Source organism: Phyllobates terribilis, unplaced genomic scaffold, assembly GCF_046119375.1.
Source record: "Phyllobates terribilis strain yellow unplaced genomic scaffold, ASM4611937v1 Scaffold_11__3_contigs__length_659146591, whole genome shotgun sequence".
NCBI lineage: Eukaryota > Metazoa > Chordata > Amphibia > Anura > Dendrobatidae > Phyllobates > Phyllobates terribilis.
Window position 1 is genome coordinate 249,161,269 of NW_027362771.1, and position 21,103 is coordinate 249,182,371.

Here is a 21,103-nt window from a genome sequence, read left to right on the forward strand (position 1 = left end):
CGGAATCATTTCACCACTTTTTTAGCTCATCCTTTGCAAGGCCACAGGAGACAAGAAGTCTGACACATAGTCAATGCCTAGAGACGATGGTACAGGAGTATCTCCAAGTAAACATTGAAGCCATGACTGTGTCACTGGACCCTTGCTCTTTTTGGGCTTCCAATCTGGATAAATGGCCGGAGCTCGCCACTTACGCCTTGGAGATCTTGTCATGCCCGAAGCCAGCGTTCTGTCTGAACGTGTGTTCAGCGCTGCTGGTGGTGTGCTTACAGATAAGCGCATACGGCTCTCCACTGATAATGTAGACAGACTCACATTCATAAAAATGAACAAATCATGGATCCGAAACGACTTTTCTACCCCTGTGTCATCCTGGGGAGAGTAAAAGCTTGATGATTGGTTAAAATCACCTCACCAACCATTTTAAGCTTTCAAATTACTAATCATGTTTATCTGTATCTTGGCTGGAAAATAATTTGGGCTTTGTAGCAGTGTGCAGTACTGATTCTATTAGGCCATCTATACTAAGCTCCACCAGATTTAAAATTAGTAATAATTTTTAGCTGCATCTAGCCCGGAAAATAATTTTGGGGCTCCGAGATGCGCAAGGCACATAAGTGCCTTCTTGCTGCACTACCTGCAACATGACCCTCAGATTGTCAGAATTCGAAATAATCCTGACTACTGGGTTGCCACACTCTTAGATCCCCCACACTCTTCGATCAACCTTTTCATTTTAATAAAGACCAAAAAAATGGTCATTTTTGAAATTATAAGCATTAGCAGGTTATTAGAAACTGAAATCAAACAGTTTTCAACTCAAAACTTTATTCTAGGTGATGTTACATTTGCACATAGGACCCCTTGTTCGAAAGGAGCTTCTGAACTGTCTCGTCCATTGAATTTGTCAGGTTTTGGATGGTTTCTGCTTCAATTGTTTTGCATGAGGACAGAATACCCTCCCAGAGCTGTTGCTTAGATGTGAACTGCCTCCCGCCATCATAGACACTCCTTTTGATGATGCTCCAGAGGTTCTGAATGGGGTAGAGGTCAGGGGAGCATGGGGGTCACACCATAAGTTTGTCCCCTTTTATGCCCATATCAGCCAGAGATGCAGATGTGTTATGTGCAGCATGAGACGGTGCATTATCATGCATGAAAATGATCTTGCTGTGGAATACACGGTTCTTCTTCTTGAACCATGGCAGGAAGTGCTGTTTGAGAAACTCCACATACATTAAGGAGTTCATCTTTACCCCTTCAGGGATCCTAAAGGGGCTGACAATCTCTCTCCCCATGATTCCAGCCCAAAACATTACTCCACCTCCTCCTTGTTGGCGCTGTAGCCGTGTTTGCGTGGGGTGTCCATCAACCAGCCATCCTCCACTCCATCCATCTGTACCATCGAGCGTTGCACGGCACTCATCCGTGAACAAAACAGTTTTGAAATCAGTCTTCATGTAATGTTTGGCCCACTGGAGCCGGTTCTGCTTGTGTGCAGTGGATAGAGGAGGTCGACAGGATGGCGTACGCACAGCTGCAAACCTCTGAAGGACCCTGCATCTTGTTGTTCGGGGGACTTTGGAGGCACCAGCAGCTTCAAAAACTTGTCTGCTGCTATGACAAGGCTTTTTTGCCGCTGCTCTTTTAACCTGACGTAATTGCCTGTAGGAAAGAGTCCTCAATTTGCCCTTATCAGCACGCACACGTGTGTACTGTGAATCAGCTACATACTTCTTGATTGCCAAGACACTTCATCCTGATCATCGCACAATGTTGATTGTAGTCATGCCTTGACCTAAACACTCCACAATTTGTTGCTTTTCAGCAGCTGACACATCCTTTTTCTTTCCCATTTTGGCAGAAAATGTAGGCTGCTTAATAATGTGGGACAGCCTTCTTAAGTAGTCTTGCCTTTCATTGGACACACCAGCCAAACTAATTAGCACAGGTGTCTGCAATTGCTTACAGTGATATAAAGAGCCCCTACACACATCACCATCAATGAGTTTAACTGACAAACAAACAAATTCTTCCCTTATCACTCCTAAACACTTTTTGCATAATAATTTGGAACACAGTGTACATGTGCTTTTCCACAAAACACCAGTGGCTCACGTAGTGAATCTTACAGTTCTAACTTGCCAACCGTGGTCTGTATGGAGTTGTTCAATAAAGGGCCCAAAATTAAGATAACATAGACGGGAGAGGTCTCTATGAATAGGAATTCCTAAGAATTTGATACCCTGTGAGGGCCAGGCAAAGGGAAAGTTGGACTGGATGGAATCCTGTATGGATTTGGGGAGGGAGACATCGAGGGCCTCAGACTTCGCTGTATTGATTTTAAAATTTGACCATGTAACAAAGTGATCTATTTCAGCCATAACAGCAGGGATGGATATATGTGATTGAGTGATATATACTAGGACATCATCAGCAAAGAGAGAGCACTTGTACTCGGTGCCTCCCACCTCAATCCACCTAATATTGGGGTTATGGTGAATTGATGAGAGCAGGTGCTCCGTCACTAGGATGTATAAGAGAGGGGACAGAGGACATCCCTGCCTTGTCCCATTGGTGATTATGAAAGGTGATGAAAATGTTCTGACGCGCCCCCTGGGCCTTGGGACATCCGGAGCCGGACCCTTTTTGGTGGATGCTGGTGGTTGTAGTCTCCGTGGCGGCAACCCGGTTCCGTGGCTCAGGGCGGTCAAACCAGTGGCGGAACTATTTATGTGGTTTTGATGTTTAAATGTCTGACTACACCACCCGTGGATTGCGGTCAGAGTGAACCGCCGCTGCAGGGCAGACCGCTGAGGCTGGTGTTGTGGGTGCAGCAGAGCGTAGCATAACTCCCCACGGGAGGAGTATAGCCTCAGGGCAGTGTATGCGGAGGATGGGGGTGATGGTGCAGGGCAGCAGCAATAACGACACGTAGTCAGTGATGCAGTCCAGGGCCTTTACTCACAGTTCTTATTATTCAGACCACTTCTGCAGGTAACGGCTGCCCACGTCGTACTGTGCTCACCAGGTGAGGGGCTCAGACAACTCCCAGATAACTTTGGAGCGCTTCACAGGACCCCCTTTGTGTGTCCTTTGTCTGGCCTTTCTTACCAACCCTTCTGTCCGGCTGCCTCGGGCCTTCTCTTGGTAAACTTGGCGCCAGTTTCCCTGACCCTATGTGCTGCCCTCCTAGCGAGTGTAGCGAGGGGCTGCGCCACATAAAATGTCACAGCCTCCGGTTTCTAGCTGAGGGTTGTTTCCCGCCTCCACTAGTTTCGGGGACCGGTCTCCCCCTTTGGCCTGACCCCTCCACGCAGGTGGATTCGGGCGTGCGGTGGAGACTCGCCCGTCCACACCCCTAGGATCCCTTCATTCTTCATTCCTGGAGCCTTCTCTGCTCCTCTTCCTTCCTTCTCCCTCTTCCAGGCCTGGGCCTCTGTTACTAGGCCCACCTCTGGAGCAGAGCTCATGCAGAGCCCCTGCTCCCTGTCACTTCTGCTCAGACTTCTCTGCACTGAACTAAGATGGTGCCCACCTTTTATACTCCCTTCTCAATGCACCCAGGAACTGCTTCCTCCCTGCTCCTGCACTACAGGGTTCCCCTTCCTCAGTGTTCCCTCTCCCCACTCCAGCCAGGGACAGAGACTGTCGTGCCCATCTCAGGGGCATATTGGTCGCCCTGCCCCACGGCAATGTGGTGTAATGCATGCAGGTGTCGGGGTCCTGATCCACACTCCATCCTTACCTGAGAGTGAGATATCACACCTCTGGGTGAGGTGTAATACCTCTGCAGCAACCGAGCCCTCGGGGTGCTACAGTTCCATTTATCTTCAGCCTAGGTGACGCATTGCGATACAGGGCCGTGATTTTGGCTATAAAAGGGTCCCCTAGACCCCTACCCCAAGCTTTTTAAGAGAATAATATATGGCGTGCCAGGAGACTCTATGGAATGCTTTCTTAGCATCCAACGAGAGTATCTAATTACAAATTTTTAACTGCATCTAGCCCAGGAAATACTTTGTGCCTAGTAGCAGTGTCTGCTAGTCAGCGGATTATCCCGGCTGTTAAGCAAGCTACACCACCTGTAGTTTGCACACTTAATTTTTTCAAAGGAAATGCTTCGGGACCATGGGATACTCAGTGAAGAGCATCAGGAGGCACCCCAAGGCATAGGGGCTGGAACTGGCGGTAGGACGCCTTGCGGTGGACAGCCGAGCTCGATCCTTATAAAAGCTTTTTAACTGCAGCAGCTTTAGTGGACGCTACTGGAGCTGGAATTACGTGGCTGCTGGCATGAAACTTGCCCTTCAATAAATCCTTGTAAATGGATTTAAAGTGTATTCATTCAAATTAGAGAGACAATTTAAATTAAAAAGCTTAGAGCTGCCTCCACCACAGGGGGGCTCGCTCGACCCACCAGCGGACAGGCACCAGTATTGGGAGAGGGGGGCTGGCTGTCAGGGTTCACCGCGGCTCTGGCACAAACCCGGCGACACGGAGGTGGCACGGGCAGGAACGGACTGGCCGTGTCGGCTTCTCACTTTTTGGATTTTAGAAGGGCATGACATGCCTATATCTGTGTCTCTCCCTCCTTTTACTCTTCCACCTCTTTTATTTTCGCATGACTATATGTACTTGTCACTTTTCCATGTGTTAGTTATGTCTTCTGAGCAGTTTGTCAGCTTTTGGACACCTTTGAAGGTGTTTTCTTTGTGTTTTTGTTTGCCTGCCATTGGTTTTAACGGTGTTCGACGAACAGTTCGACGAACAGTTCGGCGAACACAAGGGTGTTCAACGAACCGAACCGAACTCGAACACTACGGGGGTGGCTCAACACTATTCGTAACCACTCTTGCACGTCTCGAGATGTAGAAAGTCTATTGAGACCATCTCAAACAGATACGTAGTTTGGATGTTGCCCATAGGTGCCCGGGTTGATGTGTTGGGATGTTTATCTTTCAGACATCCACACTCCCTGGTCATGTACCTCTCAATATCTCTCTGCATGTACGGCCAGAAGAAACGTTCTCGGATCAAATTTGTTGTCCTTTCCTCTCCCAGGTGTCCCATGTTTTCATAGAGTTCTTTGAAGACCAACCTACGGAATACTCTGGGTAGTATCAACTGCTGGTTTTGTCCTCCTTTTCGATTCAGGATACCATCTTCACTGAGGTAGAGCTTCGTCCATTCTTTAATTAAAACAGATAGTGCTGGTGACTCATTGTCTCTCTCCCGTTTACTTGGAAACCGATTTTGGTCCACATAAAGTAGTATTCTACCAATTATCTGATCTTCCCGTTGTGCTCTACAGATTTTCCCTTTTGGTAGCTGTTGAATAGACTGGGGGTGATCTTGTTCTCTCGCTTTAATGGTGGTTTCCACCGTCAACGGAAACCACAATGGTGTGTCTTCCTCCTGATAAGCTTGTACTGCTTGGGTAGTGCTCTCAATTGCTTCCAGACTGACTTCCTCCGAGCATTCTTGCATGAACTCCTCAGGCTCTAGTGGCATTCTTAACAATCCGTCAGCATCCGCATTGCATTTTCCTGGCCTGTACTTGATGCTAAAATTTAAGTCAGCTAGTTCAGCAATCCATCTCTGACCCGTTGCATTCAGTTTGGCTGTAGTAAGGACATAGGTCAAAGGGTTGTTGTCAGTGTATACCTCAAACCCTTTTCTGTAGTAGAGATAATCTCTAAATTGTTCACAGATAGCCCATTTCAATGCCAGGAACTCCAATTTTCCAGAATGTAGATTGTAATTCTTCTCGGTGTCTGTCAACGTTCTAGAACAGTAACTGATGGCTCTCATTTTTCCATCTTGATGCTGATACAGGGCAACTCCCAGTCCAACTTGAGAAGCGTCACAATGAAGAACAAATGGTAAATTGAAATCTGGATATCCCAAGATGGGTGGTTTTACCAGGTAGTCTACTAGTTTTACCAATACTTCCTGGTGGTCTTCTGTCCAGAGAATGGGCTGTTGGGACGAAACGCGTTGTTTCTTTTAAGCCCGGTCCTACCCGCGTTCTTCTTTTTCTCCCATGGGTGTTGTTGTCTCTGTCATCCCACCCAAGAGGAGATATAGTGGGGCGGCAATCCTGAGAAGTTCCGAAGGTAAGTACGATAGTAGGAGAGGAATCCTAATATCTGCCTCAACTCCCCGACGGTAGAGGGCCGCTTGTCTTTTAAGGCCAGTACCGGAGCGATTTCTGCTGGGTCCATGGTATATCCTTCTCCAGACACAATTTTCCCTAGAAATCGGACTTGTCTTTTGAACAGTTCACACTTCTTTGGGGTCAACTTAACTCCGTGTTGTTGATACCGTTGTAAAACGGTCCTCACGTGTTCAACATGCTCCCAGAAGGTTTTGCTGCGTACCACATTATCATCAAAGTACGGCTGGCAGATATCGTCCCTCAATCCTTCTAAACATGTCTCCATGCTCCTCTGGAATTCTGTTGGAGCTGAACTGAGCTCAAACGGTATGCAGATCCACTCATATAATCCCCACGGTGTGATGAATGCTGTTAAGGGTCTACTGGACTCTTCGACAAACCCTTGGTGGTATGCCTTACCCTGATCGAGGACAGGAACCAGGTGCTTCCCGACAGGCTATCCAAGATATCTTGGATGTTTGGTATCAGGTGTTGATCAGGTACTGACTTTCGATTTAGTTCCTGGTAATCACAACAGAGTCTCAACGTACCATCCTTCTTCCTAACACAGACAATAGAAGAGGAATAAGACGACTTCGACTTTTGGACCCAACCTCTGTTGATGAGATCTTTTAAATATTCTTTCACTTCACGATGTAATGGTTTTGACACAGACATGTGACTTCTGGTTACTGGGGTCGTGTCTTTCAAATTGATTTTCAAATGCAACGACGGGATACAGCCTATATCAGAGTCATCTTTGGACAATGCATGACACTCTTCTCTCAGCATCTGTTTTGCTACCGCTAGATCTTCAGCACACAAGTGTTCCAGGGGTACTGGTGCATCCCAGGATCCCGAGGTGGTTTGCGCAATTTCCTCCCCTGGGCAACTCCTGTTCCTTGGTGGGGAGACTGAATTCACTGTAGACCCCTGGGCTGGTCTCACACTGGCTGGATATACCGCTTTAACGGTTTCGATGTGACCTAACACAGTCTTTGGATCCAGTCTAATTTCGTGTTTTGTAGTATTCATCACCGGTACTGTCACTCGAGCAAACCCACCAGTAGGAATCATCAGCACAGTCTCACCTTGAACTAGGCCTTCCGGGAGTTCTGAGGAGTCTTTTGGCATCAGCAGTCTTTTCTGGACTTTTCTTCCCGATTCTACTCCGACTCCACATCTCACCCACACCATTTGGTTTGCAGGGATGATGGTTGGGCACCTGTCTACCTTGGCTTCTTTTAGGTCCATTGTAGTCTGTGCTTTGGAAATCTGTTCTACTGACATCTTTATATCTTCTGCCACTGTTCTCAATTCTTCACAGGTTAACTGAAGAAGCAGCTCACTAATTCTGTCCATTTGTATTACCACATCCATTGCTGCGAGTGGGTTTTTCTTTAGGGCTGGTCCCCTTTAACTGGTGTAGCAAAATTGAGTTGAGGTGCTGTGCTGCTGTGTTTTTCCAGACACTTTTCCTCTTCTCCCTCTACACACTAATTCCGGCTCAGTACTCCCTGTACTTGCCACCAATGTTACACGCACGACGCTAGGTTCAGATAGAGGCGAGACAGTTTACATGAATTCTTTGGAATCCTGGGGGAACCGTTACTCAGGGTGACCATAGACCATGTGCTGCAGCTTCTCTCAGGCACACAGGAGTATTCACCCTCAGGCACAGACACGTAGGTTGTTTCACTTGCTGACCAGACACGTGACAAGAGTGCTCATAAATGGTAGAACAGTAGCATTTAATATAAGCTGCACAACCAGTGCAAGTTAAGTCTTATGAGCATGGGCTCCAGTGACAAACAGTACAGTTTCCTTAGCAGCACAGCCGTTCACAGTGTTCCCAGTAGTACAGGACAGCACAGTTCTAATGCAAAGGCACATTAATGAACACAGCATTCTTTACAGCACAGTGAGATGGAGGAGGGGGGGAGGGTTTGCTGAGGGAGATGATCCCTGTGACACAATTTCTTCCAGTCCTTATCTTTCTGTCTGACAATAATCTGCACTATTAGTTCAGGAACTCTATCTGACCTGTGCTTAGCTTCACTCCTGACTTGAATCCTTTTCATTTGAAGGGGTGCTCCTGTGAGATACAGAACACACACCACCTTTCTCTTCGGCTCCAGCCAGACAGTAAGCAACTTCCCCACAATCCCCTGGGGCTCTGCTAAAACACTCCCCTTCTCCTGTGACTGTGTTAACCCCTCTAGTTGCTGGATGCTTTTGGAGCACAACACTTCCTGTCTCATGTGCTTTTGTTACTTATAAAAGTTGCTGAATGCTTTTAAAGCAACATCACTACTTCTGCATGTCACACTCTGCAACAGCCCTACTTCTGCATGTCACCTAAAGCTGACAATAACTGTGTTAACGCTAAATGAGTTTAACATATTACTAGCTATTAAAAAGGACAGATTCACTAAAAAATAGAGTAAAAGTATTTGTCTGTTGATAGACCAAATTAACATTTGTAAACCACCATTACCAGTAGAGTTTAGGGATCATTGAAAACAGTAACCCATAGATTCTAGAATTTTTTTTTAACCAATTAGGCATGTACTGATCAGCCAAACCATGAAAACCACCTGCATAATATTGTATTGTTATGGATTCCACAAGAACTCATAATTAGAGATGAGCGTTATTCGACTCGAACTGTTCACCATTCTCAAATTCGAGCTGTTTTGGGCGGTGTTCGAGCCGTTCGGCGAACACGAACGATTTGAGAAAAATTCGGCTGTTCGAGGTTATGTTCGATAACTGTTCGTGCACCAAAATCATAACTGGATTTTTTCTCAGTAATGATGAAAATTAATGTTAATACGCAGTTTGAGTGTACAGCGGGGCGGGGGGAGGGGCAGGGGATGGATCTCTGCAGGAATAATGAAGATCTCCATTTTTTTTTTCTCTTTCCCCGCATTTACAGTGGGGAGGTGCAATCTGTCAGCCTATCAGCAGCGCACACACGGAGCGAAGTGCTTTTTTTCACACAAGCAAGGGCATGTGTCATTGGCAGTGTATGTCACATGTCCTTGCCCTATAAGACCCAGCCATTTTCCCCGTCGCCACCATTTTCTCACTGCTGCAGCTGCTTGTTAGACGGCACCGCTGTTGCTGTGTGCGCTATACCTTGTTAATTTCAAGCCAATTTTCGCACAAATCTACAGATAGCTTGGGAGTAGGGAATAGTTGTGATTGCAGTCCTTTTAAGGACTAGGTTACAGCATTTCCAACGACTTTTATCAGGCTGGTCTGTGCTCTTAAATAGATAGGTTGTGGGAGTAAAGACTAATTGTAATTGCAGTCCTTTTCAGGACTAAGTTACATCAGTTCCTATCAGTTTTTGCCAGGCAGGTCTGTGCCAGTGCTGTGCAAGTTTTTTTCACAGCATTTGGCTGAATCTAGCAAAGCTAATCCTTTTTGGCCTATTGCAGAGTGTGTTAGTCAGTGGAGTAGCCTATCTGTGTTGCAAGATACACCACCTGTGTATAGAATACCATTTTTTTTACTGCACCTAGTGAAGTAAAACCTTTTGGGCATAGCATCATTCTATTAGTCCATCTATACTGACCTCCATAAGGTTGCAAATTCAAAATAATTTTTTGTCTGCATCTAGCTCTGAAAAAATATTTGGCCTTCTAGCAGTGTGTGGGACTTGTTCTATTAGTCCATCTATACTGACCTCCATCAGGTTGCAAATTAAAAATATTTTTTTGTCTGCATCTAGCTCTGAAAAAATATTTGTCCTTCTAGGAGTGTGTGGGACTTGTTCTACTAGTCCATCTATACTGACCTCCATCAGGTTGCAAATTAAAAATATTTTTTTGTCTGCATCTAGCTCTGAAAAAATATTTGGCCTTCTAGCAGTGTGTGGGACTTGTTCTATTAGTCCATCTATACTGACATCCATCAGGTTGCAAAATGAAAATAATTTTTTTCTGCATCTACCTCTGAAAAAATATTTGGGCTTCTAGCAGTGTGTGGGACTTGTTTTATTAGTCCATCTATACTGACCTCCATCAGGTTGCAAATTAAAAATAATTTTTATCTGCATCTAGCTCTGAAAAAATATTTGGCCTTCTAGCAGTGTGTGGGACTTGTTCTATTAGTCCATCTATACTGACCTCCATCAGGTAGCAAATTGAATATAATTTTTTGTCTGCATCTAGCTCTGAAAAAATATTTGTCCTTCTAGCAGTGTGTGGGACTTGTTCTATTAGTCCATCTATACTGACCTCTATCAGGTTGCAAACTGAATATAATTTTTTTCTGCATCTTGCTCTGAAAAAATATTTGGGCTTCTAGCAGTGTGTGGGACTTGGTCTATTAGTCCATCTATACTGACCTCCATCAGGTTGAAAATTGAATATATTATTTTTCTGCATCTAGCTCTGAAAAAATATTTGGCCTTCTAGCAGTGTGTGGGACTTGTTCTATTAGTCCATCTATACTGACCTCCATCAGGTTGCAAATTGAATATATTTTTTTTTCTGCATCTAACCCAGCCAATAGTTTTGGCCTAATACCACAGTTTGGCCACTCAGTTCTGCTCTGTTCCCATCCATTGTTTTTTTGTGCAAACAACTCCAGAGTTGTGAATTAGTTAACCACCAAAATGAGTGGAAAAAGGCCTGCTGCTGGTGGAAAGGGGAATAAGCGTGTTGGGAAGGGGAAAAAAGGTTGTGTCCGTGGGGTGGGTGTTAAAGCAACAGTAACATCTGCAGAAGAAAGACCATCTTCCAGCCAAACTAAAATGTCTACTTCTTTTAGCGGACAATGTGATAAGATCCCTTTCTTACGACCACACCAATCGCTACAAATTCCAGATGAGGCACAAAAACAGCAGGTGCTTCAACGGATATCAAGTGTTCCTTTAAGTGGGCTCTCCTCCACATCAACTTCAACATCACAAATACTCCAGTCCTCAAAGGTGTCACCCCAATCGCACTTGCTTCCTCACAGCTCCCAAATCTCCAGCTGCCCGTCTGAGTATGAGGTAGAACAGATGGTTGAGTCTGCAGAGCTGTTTACTCATACTATAGCCTGGGAATCAGAGGTCGGGTCCAGCACTTCTGTGAATCCAGACGAGGAAATGATCTGCACTGATGCCCAGAATCTTTGAGTCGGATCCAGGACCAGACGCTGAAGGTTCTGACCATAATGTAGACCCTCATTCCCAAACTGTAACTCCTGTTGGTGGAGACAATGAGGAAGACGATGATGAGACTCAAATACCTGATTGGAGCGACAACTTTAGTTTTTTGTCAGGGCAGGAACAGGTTGGCTCTGAGGACGACGGGTGTGATAACGCACAGGGTGATGATGATGAGGTTGGAGATCCCACTTACTGTCAACCCACAGTCAGCCAAGAGATGAGGTCAGCAGAGGAGGTGGAGGAGGATGCTAGTGACGACGAGGTCAGGTTGCGCCTTCCTGGACAGAGACGTAGTACTGGAAGCACGTCAATAACTGCATCCTCAAACACAACTCTGCCTCTCACCACAAGTCGTGGTGGCTCTTCAGGTCGCATGGGTGCTAAGCCTTGCATAGCCTGGGCATTTTTTCAGATCGATAAAGATGACCCAACTCGTGTTATCTGTAACATTTGTCAGCAAAAGCTAAGTAGAGGCCAAAAAATACATAGTTTGAGTACGTCATGCATGAACCGGCACATGGACATGAAGCATAAGTTGCAGTGGGAAGCTCACTGTGCTACAATGCGGCCTAGCCGGCCTGACCAACCACCGTCTGCCATATCTTGTGCATCCGCGGCCTCTTCATCCTCTGTGACTGGGGGGACAGCAGTCACACCTCTTTTGGGGCACAGACCTGCCACCTCTTTACCCGCAACAGCCAGCGTGATTGGCAGGTCATCATTTTCTTTGGAGGTGGTAACACCAGCTGGTGTTGAGCGCTGTCCGACATCGATAGCACCACCTTTGGATCAAGGCAACCTAACATGTCCGCCTGCATCTTCCTCACAGACCGGCAGTTTGCCGGGGACACCCTTATCAACCCCGTCTAAGCACAATAGCCAGCCCTCGGTCCCTCAGATGTGGACAAGTAAAAGACCATTTCCTCCTAGCCATGAGAAAGCTAAGAGGTTGAATTTCACCATCTGCAAGCTCTTGGCTACAGAAATGCTGCCTTTCCGCCTGGTGGACACAGAGGATTTTCGAGACCTTATGTCAGTCGCAGTGCCCCAGTACCAGATGCCCAGTCGGCACTACTTCTCAAAGAAAGGTGTGCCTGCGCTCCACCAGCATGTCGCACACAACATCACCGCTTCTTTGAGAAACTCTGTGTGTGACAGGGTGCATTTCACCACAGACACTTGGACGAGTAGGCATGGACAGGGGCGTTACATGTCGCTGACTGGGCACTGGGTAACTATGGTGACAGCAGGACAAGGGGCTGCAGTCCAAGTCTTGCCGTCCCCACGAGTTGTGCGTCAATCCTCTTTATGTCAAAGTTCCTCCACTGCTTCTGCCTCCTCAACCTCCTCTCGGTCCTCCACCTGCATCCCAAGCCAGTCTGGTCAAGCCACAAGCTTTCTAACTGCGCAGAAGGGATCCTGCACACCTCCTTACTATGCTGGCAGTAGGGCTCAACGTAATCAGACGGTTTTTACTTTGAAATGTCTGGGAAATGTGAGCCACACAGCTGAGGAGTTGTGGTCAGCTCTGGAGAACCAATTTCATGAATGGTTGTCTCCACTGGATCTGAAACCAGGGAAGGCCGTGTGCGACACTGCTGCAAACCTGGGTGCGGCACTTCGCCGGGGCAATGTCACACACGTGCCTTGTATGGCTCACGTGTTGAACCTGGTTGTCCAGCAATTTTTAGCCCACTATCCCGGACTAGATGGCCTTCTGCAGAGGGCCCGGTCGCTGTGTGCTCACTTCCGCCGTTCGCATCCCGCAGCTCAGCGACTTACATCTCTACAGAAGTCGTTGGGCCTGCCACTTCACCGGCTAAAATGCGATGTGCCTACCCGGTGGAATTCAGCTCTGCACATGTTGCAGCGACTGTGGCAGCACTGACAAGCCCTGGTGCAATACGTTCTGACGCATAGCCTGGGCCAACGCGATACAGAGGTGGGGCAAATCACGCTGGAGGAGTGGTCTCAGATCAGGGACCTATGCACCCTTCTGCACAGTTTTGAAATGGCGACGAAGATGTTTAGTGCTGACGATGCCATTATCAGCATGACTATTCCGGTGATTTACATGCTGGAGCACATGTTAAACAGAATTCGGAGTCAGGTGGTGGCACAAGAGGAGGTGGAGGAAGTAGAGGAGGAGGAGTTGTATGCGGAAGGGCTAACATCTGCAAGGTCCAGACGGTCGGCAGCACCAAGGCAGCAGGCATGTGAGGGTGGGGGAGATGGTTTTACCAAGGCGCATGGTAGCAGCCAAACTAGTGAGAAAGGTGCAGGAGCCCAGGAAGAAGTGGAGGACGAACTTATGCAAGACTCATCAGATGAGGGAGACCTTGATCACATTTCTGTTGTGCGAGGTTGGGGGGAGAGGACAGAGGAAGGAAGCATGATTGTTACCTCGCCACCAACACAACAGGGACTTGGTGCTCCTGGATGCGCAACACACATGAGTGCCTTCTTGCTGCACTACCTGCAACATGACCCTCGAATTGTGAGAATTAGAAATAATCCTGACTACTGGGTTGCCACACTGTTAGATCCCCGGTACAAAAGTAAATTTGCAGAAATTATTCCTGCCATAGAAAGGGATGCACGCATGCAGGAGTATCAGCAGAGACTGTTGCAGAATCTTACATGTGCTTTTCCTCAAAACACCAGTGGTGCACGTACTGAATCTCACAGTTCCAACTTGCCAACCGTGGGACCGTCGAGTGTTCAGCACTCAAACCGTAACAGAAACACAGTATCTGCTGGTAACATCAATTTTGCGGAATCATTTCCCCACATTTTTAGCCCATCCTTTGCAAGGCCACAGGAGACAAGAAGTCTGACACATAGTCAACGCCTAGAGACCATGGTACAGGAGTATCTCCAAGTAAACATTGAAGCCATGACTGTGTTACTGGACCCTTGCTCTTTTTGGGCTTTCAATCTGGATAAATTGCCTGGAGCTAGCCACTTACGCCTTGGAGATCTTGTCATGCCCCGCAGCCAGCGTTCTGTCTGAACGTGTGTTCAGCGCTGCTGGTGGTGTGCTGACAGATAAGCGCACGCTGCTCTCCACTGATAATGTAGACAGACTCACGTTTATAAAGATGAACAAATCATGGATCCGAAACGACTTTTCTACCCCTGTGTCATCCTGGGGAGAGTAAAAGCTTGATGATTGGTTAAAATCACCTCACCAAACATTTTAAGCTTTCAAATTACTAATCATGTTTATCTGTATCTTGGCTGGAAAATTATTTGGGCTTTGTAGCAGTGTGCAGTACTGATTCTATTAGGCCATCTATACTAAGCTCCACCAGATTTAAAATTACTAATCATGTTTATCTGTTTCTTGGCTGGAAAATAATTTGGGCTTTGTAGCAGTGTGCAGTACTGATTCTATTAGGCCATCTATACTAAGCTCCACCAGATTTAAAATTAATAATAATTTTTAGCTGCATCTAGCCCGGAAAATAATTTTGGGGCTCCGAGATGCGCAAGACACATAAGTGCCTTCTTGCTGCACTACCTGCAACATGACCCTCAGATTGTCAGAATTCGAAGTAATCCTGACTACTGGGTTGCCACACTCTTAGATCCCCCACATTCTTCGATCAACTTTTTCATTTTAATAAAGACCAAAAAAATGGTCATTTTTGAAATTATAAGCATTAGCAGGTTATTAGAAACTGAAATCAAACAGTTTTCAACTCAAAACTTTATTCTAGGTGATGTTACATTTGCACATAGGACCCCTTGTTCGAAAGGAGCTTCTGAACTCTCTCGTCCATTGAATTTGTCAGGTTTTGGATGGTTTCTGCTTCAATTGTTTTGCATGAGGACAGAATACCCTCCCAGAGCTGTTGCTTAGATGTGAACTGCCTCCCGCCATCATAGACACTCCTTTTGATGATGCTCCAGAGGTTCTGAATGGGGTAGAGGTCAGGGGAGCATGGGGGTCACACCATAAGTTTGTCCCCTTTTATGCCCATATCAGCCAGAGATGCAGATGTGTTATGTGCAGCATGAGACGGTACATTATCATGCATAAAAATGATCTTGCTGTGGAATTCTTCTTCTTGAACCATGGCAGGAAGTGCTGTTTGAGAAACTCCACAAACATTATGGAGTTCATCTTTACCCCTTCAGGGATCCTAAAGGGGCCGACAATCTCTCTCCCCATGATTCCAGCCCAAAACATTACTCCACCTCCTCCTTGTTGGCACTGTAGCCGTGTTTGCGTGGGGTGTCCATCAACCAGCCATCCTCCACTCCATCCATCTGGACCATCAAGCGTTGCACGGCACTCATCCGTGAACAAAACAGTTTTAAAATCAGTCTTCATGTAATGTTTGGCCCACTGGAGCCGTTTCTGCTTGTGTGAAGTGGATAGAGGAGGTCAACAGGTTGGCGTACGCACAGCTGCAAACCTCCGAAGAATCCTGCATCTTGCTGTTCGGGGGACGTTGGAGGCACCAGCAGCTTCAAAAAATTGTCTGCTGCTATGACAAGGCTTTTTTGCCGCTGCTCTTTTAACCTGACGTAATTGCCTGTAGGAAAGAGTCCTCAATTTGCCCTTATCAGCACGCACACGTGTGTACTGTGAATCAGCTACATACTTCTTGATTGCCAACACACTTCATCCTGATCATCGCACAATGTTGATTGTAGTCATGCCTTGACCTAAACACTCCACAATTTGTTGCTTCTCAGCAGCCGACACATCCTTTTTCTTTCCCATTTTGGCAGAAAATGTAGGCTGCTTAATAATGTGGGACAGCCTTCTTAAGTAGTCTTGCCTTTCATTGGACACACCTGCCAAACTAATTAGCACAGGTGTCTGCAATTGCTTACAGTGATATAAAGAGCCCTGACACACATCACCATCAATGAGTTTAACCGACAAACAAATTCTTCCCTTATCACTCCTGCACAATTTTTGCATAATAATTTGGAACACAGTGTACATGTGCTTTTCCACAAAACACCAGTGTTTCACGTAGTGAATCTTACAGTTCTAACTTGCCAACCGTGGTCTGTTTGGAGTTGTTCAATAAAGTGCCCAAAATTAAGATAACATAGATGGGAGAGGTCTCTATGAATAGGAATTCCTAAGTATTTGATACCCTGTGAGGGCCAGGCAAAGGGAAAGTTGGACTGGATGGAATCCTGTATGGATTTGGGGAGGGAGACATCGAGGGCCTCAGACTTCCCTGCATTGATTTTAAAATTTGACCATGTAACAAAGTGATCTATTTCAGCCATAACAGCAGGGATGGATATATGCGATTGAGTGATATATACTAGGACATCATCAGCAAATAGAGAGCACTTGTACTCGGTGCCTCCCACCTCAATCCACCTAATATTGGGGTTATGGCGAATTGATGAGAGCAGGTGCTCCGTCACTAGTATGTATAAGAGAGGGGACAGAGGACATCCCTGCCTTGTCCCATTGGTGATTATGAAAGGTGATGAAAATGTTCTGACGCGCCCCCTGGGCCTTGGGACACCCGGAGCCGGACCCTTTTTGGTGGATGCTGGTGGTTGTAGTCTCCGTGGCGGCGACCCGGTTCCGTGGCTCAGGGCGGTCAAACCAGTGGCGGAACTATTTATGTGGTTTTGATGTTTAAATGTCCGACTACGCCACCTGTGGATTGCGGTCAGAGTGAACCGCCGCAGCAGGGCAGACCGCTGAGGCTGGTGTTGTGGGTGCAGCAGAGCGTAGCATAACTCCCCACGGGAGGAGTATAACCTCAGGGCAGTGTATGCGGAGGATGGGGGTGATGGTGCAGGGCAGCAGCAGTAACGACACGGAGTCAGTGATGCAGTCCAGGGCCTTTACTCACAGTTCTTATTATCCAGACCACGTCTGCAGGTAACGGCTGCCCACGTCGTACTGTGCTCACCAGGTGAGGGGCTCAGACAACTCCCAGATAACTTTGGAGCACTTCACAGGACCCCCGTTGTGTGTCCTTTGTCTGGCCGTTCTTACCAACCCTTCTGTCCGGCTGCCTCGGGCCTCCTCTTGGTAAACTTGTCGCCAGTTTCCCTGACCCTATGTGGTGCCTTCCTAGCGAGTGTAGCGAGGGGCTGCGCCACATAAAATGTCACAGCCTCCGGTTTCTAGCTGAGGGTCGTTTCCCGCCTCCACTAGTTTCGGGGACCGGTCTCCCCCTTTGGCCTGACCCCTCCACGCAGGTGGATTCGGGCGTGCGGTGGCGACTCGCCCGTCCGCACCCCTGGGATCCCTTCGTTCCTCGTTCCTGAAGCCTTCTCCGCTCCTCTTCCTTCCTTCTCCCTCTTCCAGGCCTGGGCCTCTGTTACTAGGCCCGCCTCCGGAGCAGAGCTCATGCAGAGCCCCTGCTCCCTGTCACTTCTGCTCAGACTTCTCTGCACTGAACTAAGATGGTGCCCACCTTTTATACTCCCTTCTCAATGCACCCAGGAACTGCTTCCTCCCTGCTCCTGCACTACAGGGTTCCCCTTCCTCAGTGTTCCCTCCCCCCACTCCAGCCAGGGACAGGGACTGTCGTGCCCATCTCAGGGGCATATTGGTCGCCCTGCCCCACGGCAATGTGGTGTAATGCATGCAGGTGTCGGGGTCCTGATCCACACTCCATCCTTACCTGAGAGTGAGATATCACACCTCTGGGTGAGGTGCAATACCTCTGCAGCAACCGAGCCCTCGGGGTGCTACAGTTCCATTTATCTTCAGCCTAGGTGACGCATTGCGATACAGGGCCGTGATTTTGGCTATAAAAGGGTTCCTTAGACCCCTACCCCAAACTTTTTAAGAGAATAATATATGGCGTGCCAGGAGACTCTATGGAATGCTTTCTCAGCATCCAACGAGAGTATCTAATTACAAATTTTTAACTGCATCTAGCCCAGGAAATACTTTGTGCCTAGTAGCAGTGTCTGCTAGTCAGCGGATTATCCCGGCTGTTAAACAAGCTACACCACCTGTAGTTTGGACACTTCATTTTTTCAAAGGAAATGCTTCGGGACCACGGGATACTCAGTGAAGAGCATCAGGAGGCACCCCAAGGCATAGGGGCTGGGACTGGCAGTAGGATGCCTTGCGGTGGACAGCCGATCTCGATCCTTAGAAAAGCTTTTTAACTGCAGCAGCTTTAGTGGACGCTACTGGAGCTGGAATTACGCGGCTGCTGGCATGAGACTTGCCCTTCAATAAATCCTTGTAAATGGATTTAAAGTGTATTCATTCAAATTAGAGAGACAATTTAAATTAAAAAGCTTAGAGCTGCCTCCACCACAGGGGGGCTCGCTCGACCCACCAGCGGACAGGCACCAGTATTGGGAGAGGGGGGCTGGCCGTCAGGGTTCACCGCGGCTCTGGCACAAACCCGGCGACACGGAGGTGGCACGGGCAGGAGCGGACTGGCCGTTTCGGCTTCTCACTTTTTGGATTTTAGAAGGGCATGACATGCCTATATCTGTGTCTCCCCCTCCTTTTACTCTTCCACCTCTTTTATTTTCGCATGACTATATGTACTTGTCACTTTTCCATGTGTTAGTTATGTCTTCTGAGCAGTTTGTCAGCTTTTGGACACCTTTTGAAGGTGTTTTCTATGTGTTTTTGTTTGCCTGCCATTGGTTTTAATGGTGTTCGAAGGTGTTCGACGAACAGTTCGACGAACAGTTCGGCGAACACACGGGTGTTCGACGAACCGAACTCGAACACTACGGGGGTGGCTCAACACTACTCATAATGGGTAATTGGTAAGCTTGCACAGTTGTGCCTGAAGCTATTGTGGCGCCCTGCTGCGCACTGGTGCCACAGAACCCAGAAGGGTGCATGGATGGACTTCTTCACAAGAGGCCCTCACACATTCACACACCTCCAACCTACCACCTCACACCACCAGACGGAGCCCATTAGGGATATATATATGGAGGGTGGAGCCAGGCAGCTGAGTCTAGAGTTTAGAGTCAGAAGTGAGTAGTTTTAGTTTAGTGTTCAGAGAGTAACACAGCTCAGAGTTGAGCAGAGAGCGTGCTGACGCTCAGAGAGCAGCGAAGAGGCAGTGCGCTGGCTGCTATGCTTAGGCGAGCCAAGGCCTATGCACGTGTGAAGGCCTAGTGAGGGCCCTGAGTGGGCCAAAGGCGAGAGGAGAAGGAAGAAGTATCGAGGGGGCAGAGGAGCATACCAGGCTCATCCCAATATATATACCGGACACCGGGTCCGTGCCTACAGGGATCCCTGACACCCAGTAGGAACCACCGGAACCCCTGGAGGACTACAGGTCCCAGGTTCACCAAACGCTGGCTACAGTACCAGGGCTAGGAGTCACGGAGGCCCCAGCGTCCAAGGAGAGTGATCTCCAAGAGAAGGCCCTACCACCAGGTCAGCAGGTGCAAAGAGAGACAGTAACCAAGCTTGTCCTAGTTCCAGGCAGGCCAGAAGCTTAACGAGTAAAGCCACGGATCAGGAGGCCCTATATCCGCTCACTGGGGAGAGTCCAAAAGTGCGCCCTTCGCCTGGAGTACCCTGGACCGTGCCTGCAGCATCACCAGTAAAGGTACTGAAGCTTACCCCCGTGTGAGTGTCCTTCTTTCCTCCGGGACCGTCCTGCCATCTCTCCCCTGCACCACCATCCATTACACCCCACGCTGCCCTGGAGCTAGCTCTACCTGTGGAGAGCCACACCATCCCTGCTGCCGTAACACCAGCTCCAGAGGACTGCTCCGCAGCGGCGGCACCCCTTAGCCGCATTCCACAGGTGGCGTCACAAACTTTCCAAATCCCCTATAAATATTTCCCTTTTTTTACTGACCACCCTGGGTCACAGACCGGGCCAGCCACCGTGATATCCCCCACCGGCATACACAGAGGCCCGGCTGCCGAGTACCCCACGGCCTAGGGGGCACGTCAGCCTTGGCATCATGAACAGTATTGCGCGCCCATTGCCACCGGGTACTGTGCGCCTTAAAAGACTGTGATACTCACTGTGTTGAAGGTTTCCCGCCATTCCCGAGATTTCCCGCCATTGTCGGTCATCTTCCTGTCGCCGCGTGGGAAGAAGAGGGGTGTAACCGCAGAAATTGGAGAGGCTTAACCGCTGGAGGAGCCCAGAGGACGCTCTGACGTCAAACGCGAGCGACGCAAGGTCCTGGAAGAAGACTGTTGCCCGCGGAGCTGCGGCCTACCTGTTAAAAAAGTAAAGAAGGTAGGCTCCGGTTCACTAGTGGGGCGCAACTATGGCCGACGACCAGCAAGCCGCCGGAGCACCGGTTAATGCTTGTGATACCCAACTTGCGCCCGGCGCTGCACAGGCCGGAGCGGCCGCTCCACCAACCAGCAGGGGTCATGACTCCGTTGATACCCATGGCCCTGCCGTATATCCCTAGAGCAAAATGGCTTCCCCAGTATAATGGCAAACCAGACACCCTGTCCGGATTCAAGAGAAAAATATGCGATGTGCTAGACATGTATTCTATGACTGGTAAGCCGAGAGCCGCTGTTGTGCTGGGACAATTGACTGGTGCCGCAGAGCGGGAAGTTGAAACCTGGCCAGCCGCAGACCAGGAATCAGTATCCATCATCTTTAAGAGACTGCAAACTGTGTTTGATAACCGCACTGAGACGGATCTCCGGATAAGGTTCTACCACTGTGTCCAGAAACCTGAGGACAGTGTCCGGGACTACGCCTGGCGCATACAGGAAGCCCTGCGGGCCCTGAAACAGGTTAGTACAGCCAGCATACAGTGGTGGCCAAAAGTATTGGCACCCCTGCAATTCTGTCAGATAATACTCA